Genomic DNA, 24504 nt, shown 5'->3' with positions numbered 1-24504 from the left:
TTACATTTTATGGAGATGTTTTATATTTATGGGCAAGAGCAGGCAAGACTATATAATATAATATTTTACAAAAAGACAAAAGAACAAATAATTCAAATAAAGAGAAAAGAATATAAAAATTTCGGCCTTCTTCTTTCAAGGCCAATTGTATGTGAACGCGCTTAGTCTCGTGCAAGTTTCACGCGTGAATAAACGACAGCTGCGTAGGAGAACTATGCCAACTGCCAACTATTATGTAAGACGTCATGACTCTTTCGTTTATTTCTTCTGTTTCTCATATTTTTTTGTCTCTTTTGTTGCTGATCTTTTTTGCATAGTCGCGTGTGTCCCTGTTGTGATATTTTAGATAGAATATTCACACCTAAAATATGTTTTCTCATTGAAGAAGACAAGAGTAAAAAAATTTATCTAAATGAATGAGAGCTTTTTTCAAGTAAACAAATAAGATACATAATTGTAAAAATAATTATACATGTTTTATTCCGATTGAAAATAATTTTCAAAAAAAGGTTGACAGTTTAGTGTAATACAGTTTATATAAAATTTTTAATTTTTTTACGCAGTTATCTTCTGAAGATAAAAAACTCATGTTTGTATACTATCGATTAATAGGATAAAATAATATATAAAAACAATAGATAAAATAGGTAAAAATAATAATAACGAAACTCAACATGAAATTTGACGAGTTTTTATTGTTCATCAGAGTTTTATGAGTTATCATCTACGTGAGTGTTTGAAAAAAAAACGTATGAAAAAACGTATTTTTAGAATTTTGATGTCTATTCCGTTCCGAACTTCATTCTATTCTATATAATATGTGAAAATAACTTGTTTATGAATTCGGTTACGTGACTCAGTATTACTAACTTAGTATTACTGGTTTCTTTTATGATATATATCATGTTTATTAGGCAATATAAGATGTTAAGATCTCGAATTGCTTTGGCTGTTCAACAGTTAAGCTGATGGTATTTTAATTAACAATTTTTTAATTAAAAATAATTAAATTCTAGTTCAAAATTTGTAATAATATTTCTGTTTTTAGGAAGATCTCAATTAAAATTCTTATTTAATTTCAGATTTTTTTATCAGTTAAAGGATTAAAGAAATAAATAGATAAGAAGTTAAGTTCTTATTTTTTTTTAACAGAAACTCCTTGTATTATATTGCACAATGATTGAAGAATCCTAATATTAGATATTTAATTTTCTTTTAAGTCTATTTATGATGAATGTAAAAAATATTTGTACAGGGGAGATTTTTGTAAAAAAAGCCATATTTGTAAAATATAAAAATTAACGAATAAGTATTAGTTAGTAATTTATTAACAATAAATACAATGGATAGTATGTTTCTTAAAATTATATATTATAAACAAAGAAATAATAATTTAAATATATATCCTATAGATTATCTTATATTGTAGAATTATACATATTATTTTGCAAAAAGTATTTGTACACTTTTTTAATTTGGATACTAATTCAATATACAATATTTTGTAAAGGTTATATCATTGGTACTAATCATTCATAATTGGTGAAATAAATTCCTATTCTTTTCGAAGATCGGTTTTAAATCTTCTCGATTAGAACATAATATATTTCAATTGTTGTCTTTTTAAATAAAATAATTTTGAGAACTGTACAATCTGTTCTGTTCGTCATTAATAAATTATTAATTAATGTTTACTCTTTTTTTTTTCTAAAAATAAGATTTAAAAAAAATAATATTTTCTCTGTTACTATTAATATTTTCTCTCGAATACATTTACTATATTTAGATTAAGCGTAATTGTAATAGTAGTTCTTTTGATTGTTTTACGAATTTTCTGTTTTCTTTTATATTATATTTTTTTTATTTGAGTCGATGCTATAACTCGAATACAAGTTCATTGCCAAGAACCACCAGTCATCCAATTTTTCCTTGCATGTAGGAGAATTGTTGCTTCTACGTAGGAAGGTACGAATGGTAGTTGTGCTTCTTTCCTCTGCTGTTCTCTAAGAGTATCGACCGCGTCTATACACGCCCACTTCTAGTTCCTAGATATTATAGAGGTTGTTTACCGTTGCGAATTGTTCTCCGTTTTGCCTTTTTGCCAGATCGTGACCAGATCTTGTCAACATTACCTCACAATTCTGATTGCTCAAAATAGTTTTGTTTTACAGTAAAAGTTAAAAATATAAAAAAATTTATGTTATAACAATATATATAATATATATAAGATGTATAATATATAATATATAAGATATATAATACATGTAAGATATAAAGATCATAAAGTTAACGTTTTTGTATAATTACAGGAAGTGTTTCTTACTATTGGTATTATGTGAAATTTTTTAATGCTACTTTTATTATACACACACACACACACACACAATATTTATATTATATATAAATTGAAAATATTTGAATCGTATAGTATAGATGTAGATCTTTAATCTTAAATATTTCTTTTATGCTTATTATTCATTCGACATTTCGTATTGTTGGCCATATTGTGATCATATTTACCTATCATGCACCTAGGAAATGAACAGAGGAACTACCGGTTTTAACCACTAACTCGTCTGTTCGCTCTGCTTGACGATTCCTTGCCCCGTGGGCGCACTTAATCGGATCTCAAATCTAACAATGTGTTGTATGCATGTGTGCACGCACACGAGCATAGGCGAGCGAGACAGATCGTTAGGGAACATGTCGCGCAAACTGGTTTTTGATCAAACGATCGGACCAGTCTAGTAAACTAAAAGAAAACCCTGATCTTTATATGTATAAGCTCTAAGAAGTAGAACGATAGGTCAGCTTGTCTAGAATTTTCATGTTTTTCTCGAGAAATTTTTTAGTTTTACTTCTACAATGTCCAATGTTCCCTCATTTTTTCTTTTGCTCTTTTGTTTTGTCATTTTGTCTGAAGCACTCATTTTCTGCAACCAGGAAGTTGCTTTTTCTCGCAGGATGGAAATGCCATAAGTTTTAATGGATATGATTATCTCGAGTTCTATAACCGTCTGAATTTTAAAGTTTGATTTTTTTTTGTTTTTTTTTGTTTTTTTGTGTCGTTTTAAAGAATGCCAAGGAGTTTTTTTCCAAAAAATACCATAATAATATTAAAAAAAACATATGCGATGTTTTTTTAAATATTATTATGATATTTTTTGTGACGTGTACATCGCGAATTAAAATATGTACAATATATATTTCACAATTTTTATTGCTTTGATGATTTTTTCGCTTATAGGTGCAGATAATATAAATATGGTCCGTAGTATTTTTGATTTTTTTGAGTATCATAAAAGTTAGGAATCAGATATGAGAATCAAATAGAACATTTTCTGAGTACGCTAGGTCGAACCATATATATTATTTACGTAGGTCTCTATGGCACTCTATGGCGAGACCGTCTTTTCTTGCCGATGCAATGTAGCGACACTCATTTTTATTTCTTTATATAATAGAAACGAATCTTCTCTCTTGTGCTTTACTTTGACCCTTACAACAGAATAAAACGTAGATATACGATGTAATAAACAAAGAAAAGATAGAAACAAGTTTATACGACAATGACGTAACTAAAAACGTTGGGAATAAGTTAACTTGTAAGTTTCAAGTTCTTCTCGTATAATTTTCTTTTTAAGATAATTAAATTGATATTTCTGAACTTAAAAATACCTATCAAAATAAGTATTGAGGAAAGACCCAACTATGTTAGGAAAGTAAAAGAAAATTTAAATAATACGTACAATTTGTTGCAAAATTTACATGAGAAAGATATCTATTTTTTATTAAAAAAAAAATTAAAATATATACAGAAACATATATGGCTGCGATAAATAATCTTTACTAATGTAAAACAAATGTCACAACTAATTAAAAAAATCTTCCCAAAAAATTAATTTTATCTTCTTAAATCTTGGAGAGGCTTAAACAGTGATACATGTTCAACTTGTGTAACTACAAGACATTAACATAATAAACAAACTTGTGAACTTTTCTTATCGAGCCATGTCAATCATAGACAAGTAACGAGACGAGATGAAATTAACGGAACCGGCAAGCGTATTATCGATCGCAAAGCGTCTCTCTTCCTTTATCGTGTCATGCATTCACGAGACGGCCATCTTCGCTCCTGATGCATGTTTACACTCTTATCGCGCGAGAACATAGTAACATTCGTGAACAAAGCTTGTAGCTGTATCCGTGACCATGTAGATTTAAAAAAGAAAGAGAGAGACAAAGACTATGACAGTCTGAGGGTTGTCAAAGTGGAAGAAATGTCGAGGAGAAAGAAGTAGTGCATTTGTGAACATCACGTATGTGCGCACAAAAGCCGTTACATGAAGGCGAGGATACTGCTCTTTTTTTATACAAAGAACCAATCTGCGTCCATCCGACGACGGGCAGAAGCTGAATATCTCTATGCTAGTCGTGCAACGAGCTTTTCGCGTTACTATGAAAGCCCGAGAGCGGATGAAACGCCAAGTGAAAGTAAGCTTTGACCGCAAATGCAAGATATTGTGTCACGCCATTTTGTTGGCGGACGATTTACGTGCATATGTACATATGTATATCGTGAATATTTTGAAATAATTGTATAGCACATGTTACTACAATCCACACGTAAAAAAAATATTTTTCTGTTATAAATATAGTAATGCCAATTAGGTATACCTTGTCTAATTATTATCAATTATATCATTAATTTAATATCATCTAAGAATCTTTATATATGTATATAAATATTATATCATAAGATTTTATGTAATTATAAATGAATTATTATTCTTTAAAAATTGAATTTTTTTTAGGAATATAATAAAGTCAACTCTTTTATAACGTGTTACACTATTTTGCAAAAATACATACTTATTTAGTGGAATTAAAAAAAAATGATCGAAATTTTCTAAATATAAAAATGTAAATTATAACACGTATAGTGATAACTTTAAAAATTTTATACTATTTTATATTACTAAATTTTATTAATAAATAAATTATTGATCGTTTGTTATGATATATTATTTATTTGGATATACTTCATAATACTGATAATAGTTTATTCTTTTTCATGTGAAACAGGAGCATGGAATTTAGTTTTTTTTATGTTTTCCATTTTTTCTTTTTACTTAATTCTTTTTTTGCGCAAAATCAAGAAAGTCTTGTGTCAAACGGAATATATCGGAATATGTCGGAAATCTATTGTAATTTGAATGAGAATGCAAAGCGGGATCTTAAACGGTGGAAACTAGCGAATTTATTTGTAGGAAGCTTCCGGCCGATGGGATGCAATGTTAAATTGTTTCCAGAAACTTGTTCATAAAACCAGGATTAAAATTTGGATTAAAATTTTTTGACGACTTTGTCACAACCATGATTTTTTGCAAAAGTATAATTATCCAATAGTAACGGGTTTGTTGTAAATTGAAGACTTTGTGTATTTTTTAATATAATACAGTACAGGAATGTTATGTAATTTCCTTTATGAGAGACTTTTGGTATTTGATGCGTAAAAACGATGATTAAAAGTTATAGATATTATTAACTTTACATAAGTTTATTTAAAATTTGTATATATTTTTTATTTAAAATATTAGTTTTATTTAAAATAATAAATTAATAAAATATGAACTATTCTATCAAATATTATAAAAAATTACTTAATAATTTTTGCATAATAAATGTATTAAAATTATGAATTTAATGTCGACTTATAAACTTATTGTGTTTAAAGTTATTAAATTTAATTTTTATTTGTTTTATGTAATATTCTTATCACGGTCATATAATTCTTTTTATCAACCTTTGAGATTACATCCCTTATCGTGCCGAAATTTTTATAAGAGAGATGACTCATCTCTACGATCGATTATCTCAACGTGAGAACATGGTCAAGAAAATGCTATCTAAACCCACGCCTTGTTTCCTGTTCTATGCACAATATTTACTTGTGAACCAGAAAAAATATCGACATTAGGAATAAGAGAAAAAACACGATAATTGTTCTTTTAAGAAAATCTCTCTTGTTTGAGTCGTAATAATTCGACTATACAGTCAGAAGAATATTTTTCTTTTGTTATGCAATCTATTTTTCGTAATGGATTAACTATGAATTGCATGCGAGTTTTTATAATCGCAATAATACTTTTTTGAATATTGGCACTTTTATTTTACGTGATTAAATTCTATTAATTCCATATTGCGTTCTGGATAATTATTGATAACAGTTTACTCTTTTTCGTGTGAAAGTGATAAAAGATATAAATCATTTGTGAATCTGTACATTAAAATTTTCTCTCTCTCTCTCTCTCTCTCTCTCTCTGTCACAGGAAGTAAATATATTTGTTTTACTGCGTTACTAAGCAATTTTGTTTCTGTCAAGCCACTGAATACGTGCGTATTTCAAAAACATGAAAGGAATAGCAAGAGCGTATGGGTATTCACCTCTCGTTGCACTGTTTTTGGAACATTTCGAAGCTCCGAATATGACGAGCGTGGAAAATCATCGAAAGCGTTTCGTCGCTAACAGGAGTCGTCGAGGATTTTACCGAGTTGTGTGGACGAACGGGAGGGAGTTTGGTCCGGAACGAGAGAGGAGAGGCCGGGTTGCGAAGGGGATGTACAAAGGGGTAAAAGCGGGCAGGGGTAGAAGTGAGATCGATACCGCAGGAGAAGTCTGGCGATTCCCGCCATTTCATCACAACTCGCGCGATTACATATCATTGCTGACAGCAATTATTAGCATTGTTGTTTTTGAAAGAAAATATTAAAAATTAGTTTTTCAAATAGCCGCCATAATTAAGGGTTCGTTTTTTTTTATTTCTAATTTTATTTACTAAAGTTGTTTGAAAGGTAATTAATTTTCTGTTTTTTTTTTAATTAAGTAGTAGGATTGACAGTGTGTTATAGATAAAATAATAAAGTTAATTACCTATAAATAAAATTATATTGATGTTGAAGTAACTGATTATAAATTGGTTACGTAAATGTCATATTATCAGATTTTTATGTAAGCTATTGTATTGTGAATATTATCTTCCTTGCATATTTTTCTTGATTCGTTTCATAATTATAAGTTTTCTTCGGAAAAATTTAAAATTTAAAAAATCTATCTTCAATTTTTTAAAGAGTGAATATAAAAACGAATTATTGATTAATAGTAACAATTTATAGACATAAGATTATATGGATAGATACGATTACATATTGTCAATGCATATTTTATTAGTAAATTGTTTGCATTTCATTATAAATGTAAAGAATTTTTAAGAAAACTTTAAGAGAGAGAGAGAGAGAGAGAGAGAGAGAGAGAGAGAGAGAGAGAGAGACAGAGAGAGAGCTCTTTACTCCATTTTTCTAAGAGAAGTATTTTATTTCTTTTTAGATGTTTTATATGTAGTCTAGTGGTTTAATAAATCATTTATCCCATTATTCCGAGTGTATCGTTGCATCCGATCTCAACTCAGAACCGATAGCGAGCAGCGACAAGCAGGATATTGAATTTCTCTTGGAGATTATATCCCTTTCTCGAGAAAATATCGTACTCTTGTATCTACTCGACCACTTATTTTAAGAAAAACGGTAGTTCTTTTCATGTTGATAATTTAGGTGAAAGAATCTGACATGGCTGTTCAATATATGAGTATTATAATTTACTTAATGTGCAAGTATAAGTATCCGTATTACGGGAAGAGCATAGGAGTTAAGCTGTAATTCTTCTTTATAAGAAATGTTTGGTATCTTTTCAACTCGCAATATTTTGAAAATTTATAAGTTATGAATATACAACTAAAGTTTGTAAACTCCATGAAATAAATGAATCTACCTAATATATTCAGTTGCAAGTATAAAATTCGCGAATTATCTGTGCTAGTTTATGAATATATTATAGTAAAACTTCACCCATGCTGTTTCTCAAATAATCTTACATCAAAATGCATCTAATTATACATAGAAAACAAACTGCGAGCTGTTCTTTGAATAGTTCCAGATTATTTTAAATAATAAAAGGATATACATATTATACATCGTGATGTATGATGTATATATGTATAAATAAATGTATCTATTTAAAAATTTAAACGAAATTCTGCAAATATTATATTAGATACTGTTAATATCTTATGATTAGTTATTATTGATATTGGTGTTTATATTTAACATATAAAAAGTAAATGAAAAATAAAAGAACTTGTTTCTTCTAAGAATTTCTTAATCACTTAATTTTTATTATACAATAATAAAATATTTATTATTAATTTTAAAACATTAGTCATAACGCAATATATACCTACATTTAAAATGTATTAGGTGTTGGAATTAATTCGTAGCGTTTTTAATGAAAGAATGTTATTTATTTCACATGAGCATTAAAAAATACATTAATGAAAGTACTTCCCATCACTTGTAAAACGCTACGAATTAATTCCAACACCTAATATATCTACAGCTAAAATTTAATGGTACTATGTGTCTCGAAATATTACAAATATATTTTGAGACATAGTATCATCAAATTTTAGCTTTTTATAAACCGTGTCATGAAAAAATACGTAAAAAAAAAAAATAAATTGTCTGTGTGCATGATCGAATCTAATGAAAGCATTTTCGGAGATGTGTATATGTCAATGTGGTCGATACTCACGAATAATACGAAAGCTCGGATGAATGACGAGCTCTCGTATTATGCATGATGACTATGGCGGCTTGATAGAGTGTCACCCCTCTCGGAATAGAGTCTATGGCGTGGATTCATCCATCAAACCCATCGCCGACAAACAGTATTCTGCTGAGCGATCAGGAACGTTCGGCGGATGATCGTGCTGCCGGTTTGTAGACGCTCCTCCCACATCACGATCTATCTACATAATTCATGAATCTCTTCGGAAACGCCCAGAGCGATACTCTCCGCGGTGGGTCGCGTAATTTCGGAGAGTACGGTGCTTTATCAAAGTGCAGCCTTCTTGGAAAATGTTCAGTGGATAGTCGTCGCGATTCACTTCGATCGAAGGAAAATCTGCGGCATCGATCATCTTCAATAGCTTACCCGTTTTCATCGTATCATCACGTGCACTTCTTGCAACTTTTTGTTACTGAGTATTCATCTTGGAAAGGAAATTTCATTTTCTTGCTAATATGTGCGTATATATTAGAAGATTGTAAATGGAAATAAAGATCAAGTAAAGGTCACTATTATTTATGTAATTCCACTTTTGTTATCCATTTCGCTGCTCTCGATTTATTTATTTGTTTATAAAAACGTATTAGTTTCTGAAGTTTTCTTACAAGAAAAAAAATTTATGCTGTGAATATTCGTGTGAGTAATGTGAATTCTAATCATCGTTTTCTTTCTATCTGTTGGAAGATTTATAAAGCGGCAAGGAAAAAAATCGTGCAATTATCAAAATTATCAGGATCATATAATTACAAATATAATTACGATCACTTACTTAGATTCGATAATATGGAAAATTTAATGATTATGCTGATAGAAATGTTATTAAAGCTGCAATATTATGAAAAAATTAAATGTTCCATAATTTAAGGAAAGTTAATATTCTTAATTAAAATTTTTGTATTATTTATCGTGTTGATTGTTACATTTTTACGATCAAAATTATTGTATTAGGTGTTGGAATTAATTCGTAGCGTTTTTTAATGAAAGAATGTTATTTATTTCACATGAGCATTAAAAAATACATTAATGAAAGTACTTCCCATCACTTGTAAAACGCTACGAATTAATTCCAACACCTAATAATATTTTATGAGAAAATTAATTTAATTTTCAATTAGAAATTTATATAATTTTACAACATTCTACGTATAATTTTTGTAAGAAATAAAAAGAAATAAGTGTAAAGTTATATTATTAATTTCTATATTATTAATTTGCTATAGATTTATGATTATTGTAGTTAGAATTATTATTTTTAAATAAATATTTTGCAATACTAAGCCATTTATTTAATAAGCGGTTTGTTAATGCACATTATTATTATCGATCAAAATTATTATGACATTTTAACAAGTGCAACCGACTGTGGTTGCATAATGGTTTTCAGACAAACGATTCAATAATCAAAATAATTGTATAAATAATTAGTTGACGTTATTTATCTACATGTAATATACTTAATTATCAATCTATTGGCATTCATATAATATAAACATTTTAAAAGTATGTTGACAATTTTATAGTTATCAAAAATATTTTTAGCGAATAATTTTGATGGTTTAACACGTTTAATCACGATATAAATTTTTTTGAATCAGTTATTGACTGCATTGTTTTTAATACTCACCATCAATAATGATTCAATAATTATAATCATGATTACATTTTTACAACACTTAGAGTCGAAAATTTGAATTTACATATAAAACTTGAACTTACATATAAAATCGAAATTGAAAAGAGATTATTATTCGATAACTTGCAGCATCGATTCATGAGCATTTTTAAAAAGAGATTATTATTCGATAACTTGCAGTATTCGATTCATGAGCATTTTTTAAAGAAAAATGGACGATTCATTTCATAACATATCGACATTAATAGGAATAGCCTCGAATGTTTGTCTAATAATGATCTCGAAATGCGTCATCCATTTACCGGGGTGGCAATTTAATCGGTAAACATCTCGCAAACTGGTTCTAGCGAGCATTCATCTCGATTCATTAATAGGAAACTGTGTTTAATTACTTTGCGCCATTGCACGGATAAACATGGCTCCAGAGGTTCATACTTACGCGCGTCGTTCAATTTCGATTATCGATTAATTTGTTTGACGAGTTCTATTGTGTTCAATAACAATTTGTATGTAACAGTCAACTGAAATAATTATACAGCTAGTTCGATTCGAGTGCTATATTTAACTTATAATCGAGCTTAAAACGAAGTCAATTTCTTTATATGATATGAAAATGTGATACGATACCTATAACGTACGGCACATTAAACAAATTTAATTTAAATATTAGAATTGTAAAAAATTTTTTAAAAATTGATTAAAATTTTATTTATTTATTTTTTAAATATACATGTATTCTTTTCTAAAATATTTATGAAAGATATTTAGATATACAGTAAATATAACATACAGATATTTACACAATATGACAATAATAGACACAATATGATATACAGTATATTTTGTAATAATATCTATCTTTTTATACGAAGATTTAAAATTGCTAACATAATCATGAATTAAAATTGGTATATATATATATCGGTATATTATATACCGAAAAGAAATTTTAGTTTTATTCATATATCTAATACTGTCTACGTACTATTTTATATAATCATAATATTTATAATTTCTTAAGTACTAAATCAGAAATAAAGTTCAAAACATTTTGAAATATCTATACGAATGTAATGTGTGAATATGTAGTATATCATCATTGAACAATGAATGATTTTGTTAGTATATGAACATGTAAAAGAAGAACCAGTGAACTCGAATGTAGAAAAAGCAAAAGTTCTAGAAACATTTTAGACAACAGTAAATTATAGCTTATGGATTACGTCAGGTCCGACATCGACAAAAAATAAGCCTTGAGAATAGAACATTGTATGACTGTATCTTTTTACACGTCATATTATGTATATATGTACGATACACATAGATGTTATTGTAGTGAAATTTTTTAAATAATAATATGTAAAAAGTTTATTTAATTTAAATCATGTGATTATACTTTATATCTATGTGAATCTTATAGAGAGAAATAAAGTCAATATAAACGAGCAGAAAACGGTGCTTTTTTAAATTAGTATTATGAATTTTATGTAAATATACTATATGGAACGTTTCGTCTATCATTCCTCCTCATCATTCATCAGCTGCAAAAATTGAATTAATATATATTCAAAAATACAAATAAAATCCGAATTTATATAATTTTGTCGGTAACGCAACATATGATATTTCCTACGTCATCATTTAGAATTAATGTATCAGGAATAGAGTAAATTAATATTCTGTGTCGGTAATAAACTATAGTCCTATAGATGTAAAAGTGGTAATTTGTTGCATTGACCGTATGTAAGGAATCAATTAAATATGATAATATAAAAATATAGGAGTGTGTGTGTCAATTAAATCACTTTTATGATTACAACATCGCTATGTTTTATTATCGACACATAATATTTATTTATCGTATTGTTATATCATATTAATTCTTAATGATAGCGTAGGAAGTATCATGTTATGTGTTTATGACAAAACTAAATTCGTAATTTTATTCGTATTTTATATATTTGTATTTTATGACATCCTCATCAGCTGCAAAAATTAAATTAATATGAATTAATTTTATTTTTGCGGTTGATGAGGACCTTGTTAAGTCAAACGTTCTGCACGATATATTTGTATAAAATACATAATATTAATTAAAACAAGAACATCATTATTGCTCATTTATGTTTCTTTTTATTAATGTCATTTACAAACTACTGGCCATAACTTTATTTTGTATCTTATATTATTGCATTCTTTCATCTTTTAAGATCTTTGTAATGCAATTCACAAAATTGTTATTTGTATCATAAATAATAATACATATAATTACATTGGTAACAATTGCGCAAATTTATCGTAGTAACTATGAAGAATCAAGAAAGTTGTAAGAAATGAAAATGTAAAATAGTGTACGAGGGAGGAGATTATGTAGGATTAAATTTACATATTAATATATGTAATATAATTTTTTGTATTTTTATACGATGTTCTTTTTACTTGTATAACTTCTGCAGTATTTCTAGATTTGTATATGCGTACATGACATGTGAAAATCATAAAAATTGACATAAAGTATAAAATATAGTTGTACGACATGAGTTCGAAACGGATGAGACAAAAGTGAAGAAAAGTCAATAATTTTTATCCGCCAGTAAATCTACTTGCTACAAGTTCGTGATTACGACTACAAATGTTTCCTTCGTTAGCTTTTTTCACTGTTGCATATTATGTTGCATATTTTATTTATATTGATACGTTAACATGTATTTTCTTCAGCTAAACGCTCTTCCGTTCCTATGAAATATATTAGGTGTTGGAATTAATTCGTAGCGTTTTTAATGAAAGAATGTTATTTATTTCACATGAGCATTAAAAAATACATTAATGAAAGTACTTCCCATCACTCTCAAAACGCTACGAATTAATTCCAACACCTAATAGTTTATTTTGTTTTAATATCCAAAAGATTGCGTTAATGAGTAGACGCGTTACAAGTGCCATGAAAGTAGTGTTACTGATGTAGATATATATCATAGATGGTAATAGACACGACGTTTACATCTGCATAAAGGTGCACGCGCCAAGAGAATTAAATCGAAATTTGACGCGAATACTGATATTCGCGATATTTTGAGATTTGCTGATCTGTTGACGATATAAAATATTTATCTTATTTACAGGAAATATTGAAAATTTTTTTGATATGTAACTAATGGGTTTTTCGAAGTCTCTGATTTTTTCTTATTATCTTTCGAGGAATGAAATGCATGTCTAGACGGTCTAGAATCTGTGCCAAGTCTACTAAACTCTTGACCTGTTGCATACCTTTCTCCAGTTTGTAAAATTTATAGATCATCCAATCGGAAGAGTTCTTGTATTTTTCTTCTATGATTAAAATATTCTTTGAATTTTAATTTTTCATTCTTTCTTAGATTAATTCATTGAAGTCTAAAGCTGAGCGTATAAATAACGAGTATTTTACCTCCTTTAATCACAGAAAGGATGAATGCGCTTAGTCAACTTTCTTTGATATTTTTTGTCGTATGGCATGCGTCAAAATAATAATACTCTTCCAAAATCTTTTGACATATAATAAATTTTTATATTATTATTGTCATAACGTATACATATACCTACATATATATGTATATATAGGGTGTTGTATCTTATCAAGGAATAAATTGACCAAAATGGATATGGATTAATTCACAGTTCTCAATTAGGCAGACGTATTTCGGGGGATGTTTTTCCATTCTCCTCTGAATAATATAATGAGTCATTCAATGGGAAAACGATGGAAATCCGTCATGAACGCGTTAATGCGCAAACTGATTAAAAATACCACAATTTCGAAGGCTCTTTCCTTATCTTATTCTTGCCTAGATTAATATCCATTAGTTGAATTAAATCGTTTTTTGAATCACTTGTTGTATCCATCTTTGTTCTCAATTGTTTTCAATTTAGTAAAAAAAAAGATTATTAAACGATAATTTTTACATTATTATAATATTAGAGGAAAGGCTATTATGAAATACCGAGTTTATTTTGGGTAAATGCTAGAAATCTATGGGCAGAATTTAAAAAAATAATAGGTCTCATCGTTTTGAAGGAAATTTAATAAGCTTTAAGATAATGTTATGTAAAATTTAATTCAAATTTTATTTTTTTTATAAATTAAAGAAATGTAAAAAGTGAGCAAATCGCAAAGTCAAAAAATTGTGCTCTTAATATGAGATGTCCCGAGAAATCGATAATAAAACGCAAAGTATATCAGTATTACAATTAAAAAACTTTATTTAATGTTTCTAAAAAAACACAGCCAGTGCACGTGCAAAATGAATATGCGATTGTACCTAGTTGACTTGTCTTCAGATAGTTGGACCCAAGCATCGCAGAAATAGGCACTCGATGTTTATTTCGATTGTCCTTTTTGTTATTGTACAATAATATTTATACTTCAGCAACGATTTTTACTATGATATAGGAGCATGGGTTTCATATTAGAAATACCTTGGGTATCTCATATTACGATTTCCATACCTTACGTTTTACGATCATCAAATCTAACTTCTATAATTAAACAATTCAACATATCACATATTTTTCCATTAACGATCTTGCTCTATCACCACATGAAGAATTTATTGCCAAATATTTACTTATTATTATTTAATAATAAACAAGATTTAAAAGCTCATCTCAACGAAAGACATTCAAATTCTAAAATCTTTTTTTTGTAATGACTACAGGCACGATCTAATAATGAATTTTTCACTAAATAGTTTTCAATCCAAGAACAATAAATTCATGATGGAACTAATAGATAGATTAATTAGTTTAGCAGAAACGCCGTTATCTCATATTAGGCTTCTATCTTATAATAGAAGGCTTTCCTCTATATATAATATATAGAATTTTATAAAACTATATAGAAAATTATTATATTTTATATTATATAGAATATTATAAAATTATATTATATATATTTGATTGAATAAATCGAAAAGTTTCATTCTTTGAGATATAAATTGATGATAGTGAATATTGCGCATGGCTTCTATATAAATGGATGACTCGTTTGATGAGTCACGACTGTGTAGGGCGATCTTTCGAGTTAAGCTATGGGGAGATTGGCGAGGGTCATGTTACGAAGAACGTGTATTGCGAGACGATACTAGTGTTTGGAACGCCAAGGAAGTCTGATATGCAGTTTCTCGACTGATCCGAACAAAGCATAACGAGAATTAATGATAGTCGTTTTGATGTTTAATATTACTGTTATTTCTCTTGTTGTAATGGATATTTATTCATTATAGTAAGTCATTATGTGGATTTACTGAAATAAATAGTCATTTTTTGTCTTTTTATCGAAAATTAAATAATTATATAATTTATGAGAAACAAAAATTTGATAATTTTATAGCATTATTATGTATTTGATATGGAATTTTTATACGTTAATTGTTTTAATCTTGATTAAATGTCGCGATTGACATAATTTGTGTGATAGTATCAATTATTTTTAATTTAGATTAAGCTATAAATATTGGCAACGTTATGTTAGATGTTATCTGATACAATACAATTAATCGAGTAGTATTGCAATTGTGATGCTATAAGCTAATTTCAGTATATATATTTGTTTAATTGATAGTTGCACTTATGTTATTAACGAATTCGACTACCTCCTCTTCCCTTTTGTAGCTAGTATTATATATATATTTCTTCCTTTCTTTTGTCGTTGGACCACTTTACGAGGTGCAATCACACAAAAGATACGCATAAACGAATCAATACCGACAGCGGAAGTTCATGAAAATGAACCCCATAAAAGTCCATTACGTTAGATTGTATCGAACAAATTTTTGCATGCCAGTATTGACTTGTTACAATTCGGTAATTTTATACTTAATTTTATGCAAAATACTAATTTCTCATTGTACTAAATTTTATTTTTACCAATATATACAAAAAGACGAAATTATTGATAACATTACTTATTAATGTATAAATATTGAATGTCACAAATATCATCGATACGAAATTTTTTTTGACATAAATATTTACTAAAAGTTGATATTCTGGAAATTAATTTTTAGTTAAATTGTTGAAGCCGTTTTAAGATATATGTACCTACTAATTTTTTTGAGATCAATTTTACATTCGAAATTAAAATTAAAAATTTTTTTAAATTTAAATTTTACTTAAGAAAAAATTTGTGCCTTAAATTTCACACGGTGCCTTTTCTTTCTGTGCGTCACAGAGAGCTGTATTAGAGGGTGACTTGATCTAATTCTAGGATGCAAATTTGATTTTAATTCCGCAATGAATAATTCTTAATGATTGGTGTTCTTAAATTCTTAGGATAGCTACGTTGAAAATTTTAAAACATTCCAAGAATTCGCTTAACAGACTACGTGAAATTTCATATTTGATCAATATCTCATTGAGATTTCTCTTTATCTCGTTGCTCTTTCAGCAATGAATTTCGAAGATCATAACACCTATATTGCGGGAATTTATTTGTTTTAAATCATAGCTATTTTGTATTCTTGACTAAATTGTTGATAATTAAAAGCTATAGTCTATACTTTATTTTTAATAGTAATTATATTTTATAATATATTCAAATAAGTAAAAGTATAAAATTTATATATAAAATTATAGTTACTTTTTATTTTTTTTATTACGCAAGATTATCGAAATATCTATCAAAAAATCTATGATTTATTGTGAAATAAAAAGAAATAAAAGTTTGCGCGCTTGCATGCGGGATTACAAATGAGACGTTCTGTGATCTTTTTTTATACAATTGAAATATTTGTCGTCGCTTGATTGAAATTTCGTGTAAATACGGAAAATATAGGAAATAAAAAGCGAACGGCGGAGTAATGTAGACAGGTGAACCGAGGCTTTTGATCGAACATCGTGTTAGTCTTTTTTCGTCGGACGTTAATTAATGTTATGGTTCCACGATGACGTCGAGCTAGAGGCGGCTATAACCAGCGAAATTCCCTTTGTGACCGAAAGCCCGATATTGCGCGGCTTAATCACGCTTAAATACGCCGCTCTCCACCCTCGAATGGCTTCGGACGTCCTCTTGCTCATATAGCCTGTACCACATTGGTTTCTCTTGACTGGCTCGTGGTACTCTCATATCATTATTAACGAACCAATTAGCGCTTTCCATTAGCGGCAGGGCCAGACATGATATTTCTGTATACTCCATCGCAATGTATCTTTGCTGACAGAAAATAAACTTTCTCGGAGTTTCTTTAGATTTTCTATAGTATTAATTAATCATCAATCAGATTATAAGTCTTCTTTCTTATTATTTTTTCTAATTTGAAAAAATACATTATATTTTTATTTTGGATACTAAATCTAAGCATATTCAGGCCTATAACAGTCGAAGATCTTTCAATGCCTAAATAATTCATAGTGAATTATATACATACTATATATTATATATACATGCATATACTATATTTTGTAGTTTTTCGCAATTAAACTACTGAAAATAAGTTTGTAAGTCCGGAAAAATTTCGGTGCGCAGTTTGAATAACTACAAAATATGGTATATGCATGTACATATATAGTATATATATATATATATATATATATATATATATATATATATATATAATTATATTTAATTTCATGTCGATCTTAATAAAATCCTTTGTTATTGTTTTATATTTTGGGATATAATAATTGATTCATAGTAACGCTATTACAAATAATTACAATATAGTAATAGTTTGCACACTGTATTTTAGTGATATCGATCAATTTTTTTTTATTTTATCAAAATCTGACTACTATGTAGTAGATAATTAAAAAATTTTAATTGACCTTTGACATGAAAATAATTACTGAAGAACTGGAAAGGATACGGGCAATAGGAGTCAAGCGCAGAAGACGCAAATAATATACCTATGAAGTGTGAAACTTCTTTATTCACTAAAACGCGCTTACATCAAACAACTTTAAGATTATAATTAATTATCCAGCAAATATATTATAATTTTAAAGTTGTTTGATAAATTAGTTCTCCATATTCTATTTTATGATATTTCCTAATTTCTTTTTTTCTTTATCCTTTTTCTTTCACTCTTTTTGATTTTAATTCCGACATTTAAATTCTCGATGTAAGGGAACTCACCATGACAGGATAACTTTTATTCATAGTTTTTATACATGTTAGTTTATGCTGTCTTTAATGAAGGCTCAAAAGTGAGCCGAAACATGTAAGGCGCGTTTTAGTGAATAAAGAAGTTTCACACTTCATAGGTATATTATTTGTACGACGTTTTCTGTGCTTGACTCCTATTGTTCGTATCCTTTCTAGTTCTTTGATTATAAAGAGTCTTGGTTAGTTTGATTTGTTATACGAAAACAATTACTATTCTACATTTTAAATATAAGTATTATTCTCTAAAATAAAGTATGATGCAATTATTTCTAAATTTTACACTGAGGATGCATGAATAACATGAAATAGTTAATATAGATTCAATTTTTGCGATTTTTTTCGTTCGATATCGATTTCGTACAGCGATGTGTGTAAATGCGCGGATGCAATTGCAGTGAGCCATGAACGGAGAGTTCGTGGCATTGTGGTCGGCCGCTAAATCGTTTTCGACCGCTTCGACTGCTTGTGTGGTCGATCTCCACGCTCGTCAGATGTATTCGACGTATTTTCGAACGATTGCTGATTTTTGCGATATTTCAGTAAAATCCTATCGGAACATGCAATGGTAGCATTGTTGCATACAATTCCTTGATGAGATCTTGCTGCTGCGTTTCTAATGTTCTATAATATTCTATAATATCTTTTATTTTGATCTTTATTTAAATTAATTATGACAATATTGGTTCTTTTATTTTGACCTTTATTTAAATTAATAATGACAATAATAATAGTTAAACGGAAAATCTCCATAATTTTATGTGATATGCACTTCTAGTTGTTGTGCCACAACTTCAATAATGTTTAATCGCGCGCTATTCTGGAGTTTGCTTAATTAAGTTGCTTGATTAGTTTCGAGAGAGTTTTTACGCACGCGTGCAGCCTCATGAATTACGTATTGTATTCAGCGTTGATGTACGATGGCGTATTTACATATTTCGCGAAACTTCGAAATGCGTAGCGTAAGTAGCGGCAGTTGCAATTGTCTATCTAACTTTCCTTTTCGTGAAACTCATCTTCTAAAACTCGTCGAGATCTTCGTCTATTGTACTGTAAAGAACTTTACGTCGAATGGCGTACAGACATAAACGCGGATATAGCTTTCGTTCAAGGGCTTATTCTTTGGGTTTAATCCAACTTGCATTGTTCGAAGCTGTCTTAGAAAAAAACCTCTTGCAGTTCACTGTCCGCCGCAGATCGATTTTCTGTCAAGCCTTCCTATTTAGAAAAGTGTCCTGGAGTCTTCCGCGTAAATCCTGTTGTTTGCGAAATTTTTTTCCGTTTGTTAGCTTAATAAAGTATTATGCTCGTTATCATGCTTGCATTTCATGTATTCTTGGAAAATAGAATGAGATTTTTATGACGTTTTAAAGAATTATTAAGTTTCATTTCTCTTCGATAACATCGAATTTGTAATTGATATTATTTTAGGCGTTTTAATTATATTTTGAAAAAAATGTTATTATCTTTGCTATGATTTTTTATTTTCTTGTAATTTTGAATGCCGAATAATGCTTTTATAAAATATTTTAATTAAATTTTAAATTGATTTTTAATATTTGTAATTAAGAAACTTGGCTTCTCTCTCTCTTTCTGTAGTCTTTTTTTTATTGCTTTTTATATTTTATTTTAATTTTATTCTTTTTAATAATACATATAAAGAAGGTTAAAAAAGTGTCGATTTTCAAGTTACATCTAAACAAATGTTGAAAAATCATGATTTAGATCTTCAAAAAAGAGGAAATAACAATCAATGTTCGAGAAATTGTGAGAAAATTGATAGAAAAAATTTAATTGAATTTATTGATTCTTAATTTTGACTGTTTGTGACACTTTTATCAAATAAATATAGTGAAAAACTATATTTAAGTGAAAAGCTATTGTTAAGCTGATCATATTAAAGAGTCAGGAGATTTTTGTAATTGCGAAAGAATCTATACATAGTGAAAAAGTATGGAAACCCTAAAAATTCTCGAAAAATATGTAAGATACCGAAAAATATTTCGCATGAAACTGGAATGCTTTCGAGGAGGATGTATGTTTTTACGTTATTTTCTTTCTAGATAAAGAGCCAAAAAGATATAATGATCACATCCACTTTTTTAAATGGAATTATAAGCACAATAAGGAGATGAATTAATTGGTAAGAAAACACATAGTTAATTTAAAAAAATTATGATAAAATGGATAATTTTATAAATAAGCAACTATGTGTTTTTTATATGATTTATTCATCTCCTTATTCTGTTTATAAAAGTATTAAGATACGATTATCAAGAAATCAAATAATTTTCGAGATACAATATTTAATTGAGGAGTAAACCGTTAAGAGCATTACGGGCATTACTGGGCATTATTGGGCATTACTAGGTATTAGTGTACAAGATTTTGGTCAGCGGTTTACTCCTCGTATTTAATATTTTATGTCAATATATATGCTAAAATAGAGTATAAAATATCTCATAAACTATTGTTTTTTGATATATATCTACCTTAATACTTTTATATAAAAAATAATTAAAGGAATTATATTATGTAAAAAATCATATAATTTTGTTTAGAATATTTTTATTTGATAAAAGTAACACAAACATACAGTCAAAGCTGAGAATTAAGTTCATGTAAATCATTCTAACAATGTTTCCACCACTTCTCGGACAAATGTTATTTCCTGTTTTTTGAGGACTCAAATAATGATTTTTTTCTATACAGATGTAAATTGTGGGAGCGAAAGTTGACACTTTTTAATACTCTCTTTTATATAATTATGTTTTTTTCTTTATTTGAAAAAGTCATTCCTTTTTATGCAAAATTATAATTAAATTATACTGAATATGTATATTTTTATTAAACTGACTGGCGATATTTTGCTACTTCTTTATTCTTTGATTTGCTTTACTGGTTTATTAGGGATAGTTCAACATGCTTCAAGAAAACTTTTTTTTTCTGCAACACAATCAGTTGCTATATAAAATGAAAGATTGCATTTAAATTTTATTATTCATAGTTCTTTGGAAATTTTGTTTAAATGTTGGCGTAAAAAAATGTCTTACTATAGTATAAAGTTTGCGCTGCAATATATGCGATCAATTAACGCGTTCTTTCGCGATTAAAGAAATAAAACAACGTAGGAGAGAATGATTTAAGATCTCATTTGAATTTTCAGAGTTATTTCTTCTTTCATTCAGAAGAGCAAGCAAACCACTTCACAAAGGACAAATAAACTTTAATCAAGCTACCATTTACTTAAACGTTTTATTGATAATTTTTTGAATATTCTCTCTGTAATAAAGTAGAATAATTTCCTTCTCATTTCCTCTAATTTTATTCTCCACGTTAATTGATTTTACATAAAAAATAAAATGTTAATTTTAACTTAAAGACATATAGTGGACTTTTCAAGCATGCAAAAATGTTAAAATTAACACAAAAATATGTAATAGTTAGTTTTGAATACTTTTGTTATTTTAGAATATTTTTAATTAAGAAAGTAATCTCATTAGGAACACACATCGCTTATACTTAAGACATAATATACTTAAGACATGTATTTAAACGTTTAAAATAATAATTACCATATATAGGTATATAGTATATACAATAAATAACGTGATAATTTATTCCAAAGAAACATGTATATAAATTTTTTTATAACACGATCAAAATTAAATTAAGTATAAAAATTTATGGTAATTTTTATGAATTTATATGTATACATATACAGAGTGTCCCGCAATTTTTTGCCAAGCGCTTTTGTGTAGATATAAAACGGACTAAACTGAGTTGGAAAGTCCTCTATCATTTTGCAAATTTTTTAGTAATTAATATCTTAATTATTGCGAAAATTATAAAATGCTAGAGAACTTTTCAACTCAGTTTAATCCGCTCGATCTACATAAAGGCGCTTGATAAAAGATTCGGAACACCCTGTATATGTATACATATATAATAAATTCATAAAAATTACCTTAAATTTTTATACTTAATTTAATTTTGATCGTGTTATAAAAAAATTTGTATACACGTTTCTTTGGAATAAATTATCACACGTTATTTATTTATTTCCTCGTTTATTTATCCATTTTGGCAAGACTTGATGCGCGCATACGCGATTCCTGTGGGATCGATATCTCCGCCATTCCAGGCGCGTCACAACCGCGGCGAAAGTGTGAGTTTTCCAGGAAAATTGAAACACGAGACAAAACGAGACGTTGCAAATAAATTAAGGCAGGACTAATTAATTCTTCATTCCGTAGCAACTAACTAGTAATTGCAATCAACTTGAATACGAATATTTATCGAGATTAAAATTTGACATATTTTAACGTTTTCTGCAATACAAAGGAATTGTTCTGAATTATTGTAAATCGTTTCTTTCTTTGACACGAGTATATTCCGTGTCTAATTATACGGTATCTTGCTATCGATTATTAGCATGGTTTCGTATTTGACATACAGATTTAAGCTTGTGGGTAATGGCGTTGATTAAGCTAATTTCTGAGATACACGTTTAATACAATTCTATATATTCCATTATATATATATTTTATTATTTTATATTTTCCATTATATTATATATATATATATATATATATATATATATATATATATACACATACTTATAACAAGCGTTTTGTACTATTATGTTATTCTTGACACATAATTTTCTCACATTCATTCATCTAAATAATCTATTTATTGTATACTGTTAAATTAAAAAGAGCTTAAGTTTGAATGTATAATATTTTAGTGAAAATAACACATTTATAATAAATTTTACAAATTCTATATTTTAAATTATTTCTCTCTCTCTCTCTCTCTCTCTCTCTCTCTTTCCCTGCCTTTTCTATTAACATTTATTTATATTTTGTTATTATTTAATAAAGATTTACTTGACATAAATTATCTAAATATTTGTGATAAAGAGAAGCTAAAACGTACAAATTGATGCTTTTTAAAATTTCAGATATTATAATAAAAGTTCTTGCACAACGATTTCGCATGTACGCATATGCGCATATACATTTTATTATGTTTATTATAATAACGGAATATTTTATGTACGAGTACTAATATTTACATATACATATAATTTTGAATATTAATTATTTCTTATATTACATTTATAAATTTTGTTTAATCAATAGTGCAATATTAAACAAAATTTATGCTAAAATTTCTCGTTATTTGTTCCGATTTATTATATTGATGTAATACATATATAAGTATAACATCATGTATTTCTTAATTTTTGGAACGAAATTTGCAATGAGCAACGAGATAACGTTATCATTATTAATGGTTTTGCTTTTCTCTAGCGTTTCTTATATATCATAAGATCTTATCACGATATACTCTATATAAGGTAACTCAAGAAAGAAGAACTTCGGCTGATAGAAAATTACGAGCTACGTATTTTCCATTAGCAGTTTTGTTGTAAAATTTGTACATTAAATTTTCTAATTTTACAGACTGAGATAAAATTATTGAGATGTTAAATTTTAAAATTCTTAAATAAAATTTGATAATGTAAGTAATATCAAATACTTTGTTAATTTTTAATTTTAAAATCATTACAGATATTATGATTATCATCAATTTAGAATTTATATGTTTATAGAAATGATACAGTTACAAATTTAGAACGATGTATTTATCATAAAAATGGAAAAATATAATACTTGAAATGTACTTTTTTTTTAGATATTATTTCTAATTAAATATACTTTGATTAATAACATATAAGTATAACATTTACTTTATTTTTAGCTTTATTTTTTAGCAACAGTTAATCGAGATATGTAATTGTATTTGTTAAGATACGTAATTCGAATTCAAATTAATTGTCGACATCCATAATGTAGTTTTTTTTATTGATTTCTTAAGCGAAACAAATTGTTAGGTAGTCTTTCTCTCGGTCTCTCTTCTTTTCTCTGAATATACATTATTTTTCTTCTGCAGTATACTTTGTAAAGGATATCCGTAAACTTTTGTCTCTTTTATTGTTAATGTACGATCTATTTGTATTGCTTGCACTTTTTTCATTCGATATTT

At 27.7% G+C, this 24504-nt stretch overlaps 1 protein-coding gene and 1 long non-coding RNA gene across 2 annotated transcripts in view; one reads left to right on the top strand and one right to left on the bottom strand.

Annotated features, from left to right (window-relative positions):
• Window positions 1–24504, top strand: part of LOC105153748 (uncharacterized) — a 292829-nt gene that overhangs the window by 43709 nt on the left and 224616 nt on the right. The window lies entirely within an intron of this gene.
• LOC147910350 (uncharacterized) lies at window positions 228–15093 on the bottom strand. The gene is made up of 2 exons (XR_015544650.1): window positions 8438–15093; window positions 228–8293 (listed from the first exon to the last, which is right to left on the bottom strand). It is a non-coding gene; the product is annotated as an uncharacterized LOC147910350 (long non-coding RNA).

Source organism: Acromyrmex echinatior, chromosome 3 (genome assembly GCF_024713525.1).
Source record: "Acromyrmex echinatior isolate Ae372 chromosome 3, ASM2471352v2, whole genome shotgun sequence".
NCBI classification, from domain to species: domain Eukaryota; kingdom Metazoa; phylum Arthropoda; class Insecta; order Hymenoptera; family Formicidae; genus Acromyrmex; species Acromyrmex echinatior.
Note: the sequence above shows the minus strand (reverse complement) of the source record. Positions and strands in the feature narration are given on the sequence as shown.